We start from the raw sequence: 10,636 nt of genomic DNA on the forward strand, positions 1-10,636 counted from the left end.
CTAATCTTAAATCGATTCTGGAGATGATTCGATTTCGGGGTTGGTCGATAATATTTTCGGTATGGAAATTTCCTCGATATGCTTAGGCTTAGAACATCATTGCGGCTATCTCACAATATTTAGATGGAAAAACTGTATACAAAATCATTGTATACAAAGAAAAAAGACGATATCAAAGGAAGGATGACTGACCTGAGTAAAATTCAATGTTCTTATAAAAGTGGTTATATCTGATATTTCAGAGTGATGATTTGAAGAACAGAAAAACACCTATGGCACATTTCGTTAAATTATTTACAATCCTATTTATTTTAGATTTGAGTGTACCTATTAAACCTAAATGAAGCCGAAATTCTCGATTCAATGACCTATAAGAAAGTTGACCCAAAACTGAATCTGAATTTTTGCATGTTAGAAATATATGTTAAAAAATTACCTCGAACATTGTTAAAGTAAACAGTATGTCAATATTTTGCTACAGTATAACTTACTATACCTGCACAGGAAAAAGTCCTGATTTTTAACCAACGCGTGAAATCTGCCCCATTTAATAGTGAGCTATAAATGTCATAATTAACGAAACTATTTATCAGCTTGAATGCAAAATTGCTGATTTATGTGATATTGTGCTTAAATTTGCATGAAATATTGAGTAAATTTACGCAAATCTAGCATTAATAACGTGTTCGTTATGTATCACAGAAATTTAAATGAATTCATACGGCTCATTTATCATATTAATTCAAGAATACCAAAATTACAACACAAAATCGGTACAATACTGTACCTATTGCACGCAACAGTTCGACGAAAACACATTCGATCCTTGTCTCCTCTCTTCTGCGCTGCGATTGGCACTCCGCATCAACCCATGAAGGCGTGGTTTGAAGTCCTCTCTACATTTTTCTCATCTACGAGGATAGCTTCTTTAGTCGACATGTACGCTTTTGAAGCATGCTTTCAATGGTAATTCAATGCCGTAAACTCTATAAATTGCTTTGAATTTTCATACTTGGCATTTTACGAGTGTCCCGCTGCATCACAAAACAAATTATGCTTATCTGTCGTTTTGTCCGTTTTTTACTAAAAAGAGACACTCATATGCTTACCGTTATTGAAAAGCAGGTTCAGTCGAACAGACTGCTTGCACATGGAAAATTTCTTACCCTCACTTTTTAGCACTCGTCAAATATATGAACGTTGGATGCTCTACATAAATTCTCTGTCATTGTCAATATCATATTGGCTTTTGCGTTTTACTTTTGTGAAGTTATGAAATCGTTTCATGGTCAAGCGATAGCAGTAGTCAGCGAAAATTGCTTTACCGTATTTCAGGCTTGATTGAGCAAACTGCGAAGTACTAAGAAAAGAGTATTTATGGCGTATGAGGTCAGAACCGAACGCAGGCCTCCATAACAGACAGACTATACAGATAATTTTGTAGATAGAACATTGGTTAAAGTTTGAAGGTTCTTTTCCACACATTCAATAAAAGTTATCTATTAAGTATAATGCACACTTTAAGGATCTATTCCAAGAATCAAACAACATGTCTTTAAGAAAATAAAGGGTCACAGTATTTGTTGGAAGTCGTAAACATATATTCTGACCTCAACTTCTCAAAATGAGTTATTGAGTTATTTTTTTTGCAACTCTGGTTCATGGGCTTCATGCGAATTTTGTAGACAGAACATTGGCTAAAGTTTGAAGGTTCTTTTCCACACATTCAATAAAAGTTATCTATTAAGTACAATGCACACTTTAAGGATGTATTCTAAGAATCAAACAACATGTCTTTAAGAAAATAAAGGGTCACAGTATTTGTTGGAAGTCGTAAACATATATTCTGACCTCAACTTCTCAAAATGAGTTATTGAGTTATTTTTTTGCAACTCTGGTTCATGGGCTTCATGCAAAAAAAATCCTTGATCCATGGATTCAATCGGGTTTTTATCCTTTGAATACCAATGCAATTTTTAAGAAACTTCCCGGTGAGCAGTCTGACTGGAGTCTTGATTATTTGTACAGAAAATTAATTGATGTAAAGAAATAAAGTCGATCCATAAATGAACCTGCTTCGAAATAAAGAAGAGTCATGTCAGGTATATATCAAACTAAGTTAAAATCAGTGTTTGGAAAATCATTCTTAAATCTCACTAATTGAACACTCCTGAGCGAATAAACAAGCATATGAATTTGCAATCAAATCTCATGCATTTTCACGCATTTTTATGTCTTGCTTCAAGCACAGCACACTACGATCTCCTAAGCATATCAGATTCGATATTCAGTAGAAAACTCAGCTTTTCGTCAGTCATCTATTCCTCAATTTGCTATTGATCAATGCTGATGTGTTAAAAGTTCTTACCATCATTAAGATAAAATCGCAGACTAACGTATAGGTTTGAGGGCATTATCAACCAGTTCTTCATCATTGAGAAAAATTGCCTGTTAAGATGCTGTCATAATCTTACCAAATGCTACAAATTGAACGATTTCATCTGCAGGCAGGCTTGTTAAATCATAGAAATTTTCAGCTTCAAGCCGTAGCTTTGCAAAGATCAAAAAGACCTTGTTCCTGGCATGAACCGATTGATACGCTTCTCGCCTTTGTTGTGCTTGTGAAAGCTGGATGCTGGTTAAATAGGGTCTATTCACCTTTCCATAGGTACGTGGATTTGATAAAAAGTCACAAATTGTTGAGATATTGTTTAAAATCTAATACTGCTTCTTGATTATAAATTAGTTCTACGAGTTTCAATTCCGTCCTAACGCATTGAAACGCCATTAGATTTTCTTTGTTCTACGGATAAACGTAGAAAAGGTGATTCGCTAGGAGCGCTTCTTTTGTTTTGAGAACAATGATCGTAAATATTCATACAATCCGTTCTAACAGGATTTATGTTGTAGCTAATGAACTAACGTATCAGAATATACCTATTATTGATTTTTGCACGGTGATTTCATTGATATTATTGATCTTTTCTGATCTATAGAACGGAAAATGGCTATTACGACGAAGTAGCGCTCTACTCTATGACATCAAGAATTGAAACGCTTGAAACTTTCTTTACAAACACTATGAATGTTTAAGGATGTTATTTTCAAGTTCTTCCATTCGTGGGTATGTAAAGGAATACGGGGCAAGAACGCCACCCTAGGCAATAAATTTAGTAGTTCAAAATGAGTAAGAAATTTAACATTTTGCCATGCTACTATGAATTTTTATGTTTTTCGTCAATTTTTGGAACAATTAAAAAAACTCGTTCTTTTAAAGTTGGAGTTAGAAGGACTACCAACGAGATAAGACGAACCATGACAGGGTTTCCGACACATAACCCCGCATGAGAATTTGAAAGTAGGCTCAATGGGAGTGGGATGATGCATATATTATGTCACGCTCTAAGCAGGAGGCGATTGTAAGATTTTGTTGCAAACAATGCATTAGGGATAAGAAAAACGTGACGAAAGGGGAGAGAAGGGCTATTTTTTCCTTAATTTAACGTGACATAATTTAAGTATGGCCTCTAATAGTGAGTGGCCAGGATAGCATTGGCCACACCAGGACATATTTTGATTACCCTCGGCAAAGTGGTCAAAATAATATTGGATCAAAACCCATCATGCGACACGTCCAATCTCATGAGAATTGCAAAATATTGTCATTGGTGGTTATATTATGTACGGTCTACACATTGTAGACGAAATACGCGTATCTGTCAATGATAAGCAAATAAGGTAGTGGAATTAAATTGAAATTACTAATCCTTCTCTCTCTCTCTCTCTTTATACAGGTATTTCACTAAGCCGCCCACATTCATCAGTATTCTCAAAAGCTGTTAACGTGGAGTGTGGGCAGCCCCATAATATTTATGATTATGCATTTTTTTTTTACATTTTGGTGCTAAACACATTTAATTCATATAGGCTCAAGGTGTTAAGAAAATACTACTATTGGTATAACGCTTAAAGCATAATCCTATGTCTGATGAAAACTGTCCTTCTGGAAAGCGATCGTGAGATTATTGAAAATAAAGACTCTTCTTGAAAATCTACCAAACAATAATTTTAAACGACGAACTGGCGTTCAGAGCTATGTGCTCGTTTGATAGATTTCCTCAAGATGATAATGCTTCCGAAGAAAATTGTTGCCCATTACCTATTTACCTACATCTACATTTCGGGAAGCAGAAATAAGTGGTCTAGATTTAAAATGACTTGAGCCAGTAATGCTTCCATCATTGATCCTATCTTTAGCTGAAGGCTAAAAGACGAACAAGCATGATATTTAATCCTCTTTTGTTCCCTACTGCAGTAGATACAGTCATCAGATTTGGAATTCGAGCGAGAACACGTTGACACCTTTTTGTTGATAACATTTCATACATCTGAACTGAACCTACCTTTCATATTTTCTTTCATCGGTTTCGTTCTTTTTCATTCGGCGCATGCAATCCACAGATTTACAATCCCTATCCAAAATAGTCAAAACTAATATTTGAAGAGGGTATAACAGGAGAAAAGCACTTCTGAATATTGTATCACTGTGTAGTTTCCTGTGCTTTGTGTCATTCATATTTTTTCATACAGATTCCTTATTCATTGCACGGTCGTATTGTGCTTTCATGTTGTGGTTTGAGCCCTAGCAGGTTTTACGCAAACACGGTACACTGTTTTGCAATTTTCGGATTATTGCTCCCTAAACTGAGATTATATGCAATTGCCCTGAACAACACATCTCATTACCATTGTCCCGTTGCATAATTATGATTGTCGAGCAGCTTGAGTGAACAAACGTTGCTACTGTATTTACATCGTCACTAAATGAGCAGTGAAAATGTCCTGTTGTGATGCATACTGTGACGTGAGCAATAATAAATCAAGAAGGTTACTCACACGAAATCATCCAGCTAAAAAGGTACCTAGAAAAAACCATGGATCAACGACTCACATATAGCGGCGCCGGTGGTGTAGTGGTAAACGTGATTACCTCTCATCCCAGCAGGCCTAGGTTCAATCCCAGTCGGTGCCACCGGGATGTTTTGAGGCATAACATCTCTGATCACGCCTTCCTTCGGGAACTAAAGCCGTTGGTCCCCGGTTCCATGAGTTGATGGTTCGATAGGTATGGTCCAGGTGCGGGAGCTGCCTCCTTGGCGTCGCATTGGTGGACAGCACGGAAAACAAATCAAGGGGAAAAACGACTCACAGAGCCTAGTCAGTAAAAGCGGTGGGTTCGATTCCCCATCCGGTTCAGAACATCTTTCGGGTTGGAAATATTCTCGACTTCCCTGGGCATAGAGTATCATTCTGCTTACCACATATACAAATTCATGCATTTGTTGGCATAGAAAGCTCTCAATTAAAAACTGTGAAAGTGCACTATTTAAGATGAGAGCCAGCAAAACATTTCCGTACGAAGCCTAGAAGAAGAAGTTGAAGAATAAAAAGAAGATCAATGCATTAAGCGGTCAATAATCAATCATGAATCTAAAATCGAGTATGGTCACGTTTTCCTTCGGGATGGAAGTAATCAAAATGTTCTTGGAAGACACTGTGTATGGAATTGCGAAAACAAGTTTTTTTTTTATTCTTTATTAGAGTGATTTTTAGCACCTTCTGGGCTAGTGCATCACAAAGTTTTGAATTTTCATAAAAATCAGAACTTTTCTTCTTTTTTGAGGCTGTGTTCCATTTGGTAAATTTTCACTTAAATTTGACACTTCAAAAATAAAATATAATGTTCGAAAATCCCTCTGTTGTTGATCTTCCAATTTTTGAGAAGGTTGTTGTTCCTGTTCTATCAGAAATAAGTCTGGTACAATAGGTATATTTAAAAATGTTCCTTCTGTCAAATTTAAGTTAAAATTTACCAAATGAAACACAGCCTTAGGAGGCTAAATTCAGTATCCAGGACATCACGAACATTATCAAAAAAATAAATGAACAATTTTGTTTCATTAAAACTCAAACTAACCATTTCTGAGATGTTTTACTCGGGTATTGAGTATACACGGGCAGAACTTATTTAAAAAGAAAACGGATTAAGGCAAGTTATTTTTATCGTTAGTGGCCTTCCATATACCACTAGAGGAATGTAGGATGGGGGATGTCCAAGTATAAATGGCCCTTTATTTGGTTAAAGATTGTATTGATGATTATCCATGCAGTAGAAGAAAGTGTGAAAATTGCATCTTTAAACAAATTTAAACGTAGTTTGTGAACAGTCCCTACTCGAAATATTCAGAATTGTTTCGTCTATTGTGAAGATGATAATTATGTTGTATGGATAAAAAAAAACTGTGTTATACTATAAAAAAATACCATTGTTGGTTATTATACTAAAATTAGTTGCATCAAAATCACCTCAAGCAAATCCATCATGGTACCGGTACTGACTTATTAAAAAAAAAAACACTATATTAAAAACAATACACCAAACAACTCTTACTAATTCTACTAAGTTACTAAATTAACGTAACCCCTTCCAACCCCTTGAACCTAATAACTGTTTATGTTTGATATACTAATCACCATGCTCCTCCATATCGGTCATTTTTTTAAACATGCGTAGCGTAGCTAAGCTTTTTTGTCAAAAACAATAGATTTTACTCCCATTTCATAAGTTCTTGACCGATTTAGATGAAATAGCTATCAATCGATCAGAAATTGGTTCAAGTTTTATTTTATTTAACTTGGTTGAGCATAGTTCTTACTGAGTTTTAAACATATTTAAGAAGTACGGGAGGTTAAAACTATTGTTTAGAAATACAAGAAATTTGTAAATATTGTTTTATATAAACAAAAATTACCTTTTCCCTATAGATTGGAAGCTGTTTTCAAATTGGAGCTTAAATACCGAAAGTTTAAAAAAACCCATAAATTCCAAAATTAGAGATAATCCAAATCAGCTGACTAGCAACGTTCGAAGTATTGTCAAAAATCGAAATCTTATCCAATAATTACGAAATTAAGAGACAACGTTATTCAATATGTGGGAAACCTAAAAAAATTTAAATAACAAAAATAAAATCCAAATTTTTAGAGGTTTTGTCCGGGCTCCGGCCACTGTGCTTCGCCTGGAAATGTTTTCGGTAACGTGGGGCTTTAGGTAGTCATAAACGTCGCTAGAAATATTCCACAAAGGCGCACTGGTTTTGAGGACATAACTCCAATCCCCTCACCCATCAATGAATCAGCAAGGTAAAGGAGTGTGCGTTTGATTAGTATTGTCGCATTAATGGCCCACTAGCTAAAAAAAGTATCGCACTAAAGCTTCATGTTGATATAAGTATAGCATTTTCCTCCCAACTCTGAAAATCGTAAACTTCACGTATGAAGTAACAACACACTTTGATTGAATGTTCTTTTTATCTTCTTTTTCATCTTCGCCATCATCATCATCTACCTACTCTCAGATACTCAATTTGGTTTCCGTAGGGGTAAGGGAACGAACGACTGTCTCGCGTTGCTTTCCACAGAAATCCAGTTGGCTTTTGCTAAAAAAGAGCAAATGGCTTCTGTGTTCTTGGATATTAAGGGGGCTTTTGATTCAGTATCGGTTGAAGTCCTTTCAGACAAACTCCACGCTTGTGGCCTTTCCCCATTAATTAATAACTTTTTGTACAATTTGCTGTCAGAGAAACACATGAGCTTTTCTCATGGAAACTCTACAGCTTCTCGATTTAGTTACATGGGTCTCCCCCAGGGCTCATGTTTAAGCCCCCTTTTGTACAATTTCTATGTCAGAGAAATTGACAATTGTCTAAGTGACAACTGCACGTTGAGACAACTTGCAGATGATGGCGTAGTGTCTACGACAGGACCCAAAGGGGTCAACCTGCAAGGACCCTTACAGGATACCTTAGACAATTTGTCTACTTGGGCTATCCAGCTAGGTATCGAATTCTCCACGGAGAAAACTGAGTTGGTCGTTTTTTCTAGGAAGCATAGCCCAGCACAACCGAAGCTTCAACTTTTGGGTAAACCGATCACTCATTCCATGTCTTTCAAATATCTTGGGGTCTGGTTCGATTCCAAATGCACCTGGAGATCCCACATTGAGTATCTGAGACGAAAATGCCAACAAAGGATCAATTTTCTCCGAACAATTACCGGAACGTGGTGGGGAGCTCATCCACAAGATCTTCTAACGTTGTACCGGACAACGATTTTATCGGTTTTAGAGTACGGTAGTTTTTGCTTCCAGTCGGCGGCTAAAACTCACATCATCAAACTGGAACGTATCCAGTATCGTTGTCTTCGTATCGCGTTAGGATGCATGCACTCGACTCATACGATGAGTCTCGAAGTGTTGGCGGGCATGTTGCCACTATCGGATCGGTTTTCGGAATTGTCCCTCAGGCTCCTCACCCGTTGTGAAGTTATGAACCCACTGGTAATCGAAAACTTTGAGAAGCTTCTTGAGCTAAACCCTCAAACTCGTTTTATGTCATTGTACTACGTGTACATAACTCAGGATGTCAGCCCTTCACAGCATAATCCTCATCGTGTATGCTTCTCCGACTTCGGCAATTCAGTTAGTTTTGATTTATCCATGACGCGGGAAATTCGTGGGATCCCAGAACATCATCGTTCCATGATTGTTCCGTCAATTTACGCTGCAAAGTTTGGCCAAGTTGATTCCGCAAGATCGTTCTTCACAGATGGATCATTAATAGAGGCGTCCGCTGGTTTTGGTATTTATAACGAATTTCATAGCGCCTCTCGAATGCTTCAAGCTCCTTGTTCCGTATATGTTGCTGAGCTGGCGGCAATACATTATACGCTAGAAACGATCGCCTCACTTGCACCAGATCATTATTTTATTTTTACGGATAGTCTCAGTTCTGTCGAGGCTATTCGATCCATGAGGCCGGTAAAGCACTCCTCGTATTTTCTCATGAAAATACGAGAGCTTTTAAGTGCTTTATCTTTAAGATCTTTTGTCATCACCTTTGCATGGGTCCCATCTCATTGCTCGATTCCGGGCAATGAGAAGGCGGACTCACTTGCTAAGGTGGGCGCTATGCAAGGCGATATTTACGATCGACAAATCGCCTACAATGAATTTTTCTTCATTTATCGTCAACAGTCGCTCGCCAGCTGGCAAAATAAATGGAGTGAAGGAAGTTTGGGACGATGGCTATTCTCGATCATCCCTAAGGTGTCGAAGAGTCCTTGGTTCAAGGGGTTGGATGTGGGTCGAGACTTCATTCGTCTGATGTCTCGCCTCATGTCCAATCACTATTCGTTAAACGCTCACTTGTTTCGTGTTGGGCTGGGAGACAGCAATCTCTGTGAATGTGGACAAGGTTACCAAGACGCCGATCACATCCTTTGGTCTTGTGCTGAGCATCGTGGAGTCAGATCTGAGCTATGCGATTCCCTTCGGGCTCGAGGTAGACAACCTAATGTTCCAGTTCGGGATATTTTGGCTAGACGTGATCTGGAGTTTATGAAACTCATATATGTTTACTTTAAGAATACTAACCTTAGATTGTAAGTTTGATTAACCTTGTGTTTAGTTTGTGTATTGTGCGTGTAGTTTTTTTTTTTATGTTTGTCTTCAAGATGAATAGAAATAAGTTCATGTTTTAGGATTAATTAAATATTTGTATAATAAATCATATTTCAAACCTCCTTCTCCCTTTCCCCATCCAAAAAATTGTAAATCTCCACTAACCTCGAGACGACCGCGAGTAATCGGTTCAATTCCTTTAACTCTAGATTTAAGACATGAATCATGTATAATGCAAATGATAACTCGGCTCTGTAAAGTTTATTCGATTGAGCCTGTACAAATAAATTAATAAAAAAAAAAAAAAAAAAAAATCATCATCATCTACATCTTCTTCTTCTGAATCAATATCAATTTTTTTAATAGCAATTTTACTTTATTAGGAAACTTTTTATTTGATCCTCAAAATATGCATCTATGGATATTAGATCACGAATTATCTTTATCATACGCATAAAATTTAAATAACAAGTATATTGAGTACCCAGCCGGCGTCGGTGGTGTAGTGGTAACCGTGACTGCTTTCTAACACCCCAATGGGGCTGGGTTCAATCCCAGCCGAGGTCGGTGGAATTTTTCTGAGGCATAAAAATCTCTGGTCACGTCTTCCTTCGGAAGGGAAGTAAAGCCGTTGGTCCCGGCCCGTATGTGTGTGTTGAAATGGGTGCGATATCCTACGCAGGTGTGGAAGCTGCCTTCCTGCACATTCGATTGCCGTCGATGGATGGTAATCGATGTCCGTCGGTGATTGGCACTAGATTGCGGAACAGAGACCGACGTTAAATAAAGGAAAGAAAATATTGAGTACCCATTGGCCATTCATGTTTCAGGTACCACTGAACCGTTTAGCAACCAATCTACACTGAAAATTGTGGGTTTATTTTTTTTTTGTAAATCAATTTATTTGTACAGGCTCAATCGAATAAACTTTACAGAGCAAAATTATCTTTTGTGTTATACATTATTAATGTCTTAAATCTAATGTTAAAGTAATTGAACCGATTACACGCGGTCGTCTCGAGGTTAGTGGAGATATACAGTTTCATGGATGGGGAGAGGGAAAAGGAGGTTTGAAATATGATTTACTCAAGGCTAATCAAACTTGAAATCTAAGGT

This window comes from Ochlerotatus camptorhynchus, unplaced genomic scaffold (genome assembly GCF_037179485.1).
Source record: "Ochlerotatus camptorhynchus isolate MF236.1 unplaced genomic scaffold, CSIRO-AGI_Acam_v1.1 ptg000265l, whole genome shotgun sequence".
NCBI classification, from domain to species: domain Eukaryota; kingdom Metazoa; phylum Arthropoda; class Insecta; order Diptera; family Culicidae; genus Ochlerotatus; species Ochlerotatus camptorhynchus.